This window comes from Mus caroli, chromosome 6 (assembly GCF_900094665.2).
Source record: "Mus caroli chromosome 6, CAROLI_EIJ_v1.1, whole genome shotgun sequence".
NCBI classification, from domain to species: Eukaryota; Metazoa; Chordata; class Mammalia; order Rodentia; family Muridae; genus Mus; species Mus caroli.
In genome coordinates, this window is record NC_034575.1 from 24139147 (window position 1) to 24141747 (window position 2601).

Below are 2601 nucleotides of genomic sequence, written 5' to 3' on the forward strand. Positions count from 1 at the left end.
GGTAAGAGCACCCGACTGCTCTTCCGAAGGTCCAGAGTTAAAATCCCAGCAACCACATGGTGGCTCACAACCATCCATAACGAGATCTGATTCCCTCTTCTGGAGTATCTGAAGACAGCTACAGTGTACTTACATATATTAAAAATAAAAATATTTTAAAAAATAAATAAATAAATGTCTTAAAAAAAAAAAGAAATCTCCAAAATGATACGCTATAGTAATCAGCTAGGCGATAACCCCACCCATCTCAAATAAGAACTCGAGTGTTTATCTCTCAACTCCCTGTGTTAGGCTAACTCTTGGCCATGGCCATGGACAAGTAGGTTGCCAATGGAATACCTTAAACTGTTTCCTCCTAGTGAAAGTATATTGGAAAATCTTGTATGTTTGTGGGTCTCTGAGCAAGTATTGCACACTTACTTACAGGGGAATAATCAAAGCTGTTCCCACCTTCTAGACAATTAGTAATATTTGTTCAGAATATATCACTATAATACCCAAACAACATGACTCCTCTGATGCCCTGTTTGGTGTGTGATATTGAAATCAAAAGAGAGGGGCAAGTTTCCTATCCTTGGAGAAAGCCTGGAGCAGCTACTGAACTCTATTTTAAAGACAAAGGGGGAGGGCATTGATGTTTAGATGACATTTGTACCACACAGTGCACACATAGAGGTCAGAGGACTGGCCTCCTTGTATCTCACTCCGCCTGTGTTGCCAGGAGGAGGAACATGGTTGTCCCTTTGGCAGGCAGGCCTGGCTGGTCTGAGTACTAACTCCTGGCAAGACTGAGTTGTACAAGACACTCAGAGGGTATCTAATGTTTATGGCTTTCTTCCTGCCTCCATGGAATGCAAACCAAATGTCCTGTGAATAGTGTGCTGGTTAGTCTCCTGTCAACTTAACATAAGCTAGCGTCATAGGGACAGGGAACCAAAATGAGAAACATGCCCTCATCGGATTGGCCTATGGTGGATCCTCCCCCCCCCCCCGTGGGCATTTTATTGATTAATGAATGGTGTGGGAGGGCCCAGCCCACTGTGGTGGTGCCATACTTGGGCAGGTTGTGTAAGGAAGCAGGCTGAGCAAGCCAGTAAGCAGCATTTCTCCATGGCCCCTGCTTCAGTTGCCAATATGGTTTCTCTCAGTGAGAGATAATAAAGTATAAGCGGAAATAAACTGTGCTTTCCCCAAGTTGCCTTGGTGGGGGTATTTATCACAGCAATAGAAAGTAAATGTGGACAGAAATATTTGCCAGTAAATAAGCTGGCCATTGCCATTGCTGAAGAAGGACAACTAGACGCTGGACCCAGGTGAGACTAATATGAAGTGACCATACCTCCCAAAGAACAATACAATACACATTTAACTCTCAAAATGTCCTTGTGAGGATAAATCATAAGGCACCTGGCATTCACACACCACACTTGGAGTCCCTATCTTTGAGATCTTCAGATCTCACTCTGTAAGCTAGGCTATTCTTGAGCTCACAGCCATCCTTCTGGCTCCCTTCCCAAGTGCTAGGATTAAAAGGAGGAGTCACCACTCAGCTTCCATCCCCACTTCTAGTGCCTGGCTTTATGTCTCTGTCAGTTCTCACTTGAACTGTTGGGGTGATTCTATTGGTCAAACCCTAGTATTGCCATAACAGTAATGGGTAACATCATTGGATTCTAGGCTATATGCAAATACGCCGCTATATTTTTACAAAGGTATTTCACTCAGTCCACACCACCACAGCCCATCTGGAGGCAGATACTCATTAGCACATTTTTGTTAAGGATGAAGCCACAGAGGTTATTTGAGGTCACATAGGGAGTAAGTAGCCAATATTTTAACTCAGTCTGTCTGATTCCAAAGCTTACAACATTTATATGTATTTGGTTTTGACAGGGTCTTTCTGTATAGCCTTGATTGTTTCGAAGCTTACTATATAGATAGATCCAACTTCATTTCTGAGATCACAGACACATACCAGGTACCTGGGCAGAGCCCACCCTTTGGGTGAGCCTGTGATCTTTCCCAGTCCCCCCTTCTTCCATACTTCCAACAGAGTGACCCTTTTTGAAGCATTACATCCATACCTGCCAGAGTTTCCTTCTTCATAAAACCAACCCCTTTGACATGAAATGACTGGAACCTCACTGATCATATGCTCTCTATCTGCTTCGATCCCCTAGAACCTTATGCATCCATTGTGCCAAATTCCTTGCAGGTTCCTAAATTTGCATTGCCTTTAGATGTTGCTAAGACATTCCATACATGTTCACTCTATCCAATATACACTTATACCTGTCCCCCTCCCCCATACTGGCCCTTGCTGATGGAATTCCCTGAGACTAGTGTTGTCTGTACTTGCATTGGATTGTCCTGTTCCTAAGCGTATTGTAGTTATTTCTTCCATGACAGTCTCCTTAGTGGAACAACCAACTCTAAGAACAGACACCATTTTAGAATCAATTAGAATACTCAAAGGAGAAGCTAGCTCTCACTCAAACCAAAAGGAACTCTGTACTGGCTATTTTTGTGTCAACTTGACACAGCTGGAGTTATCACAGAGAAAGGAGCTTCAGTTGAGGAAATGCCTCCATGAGATACAAC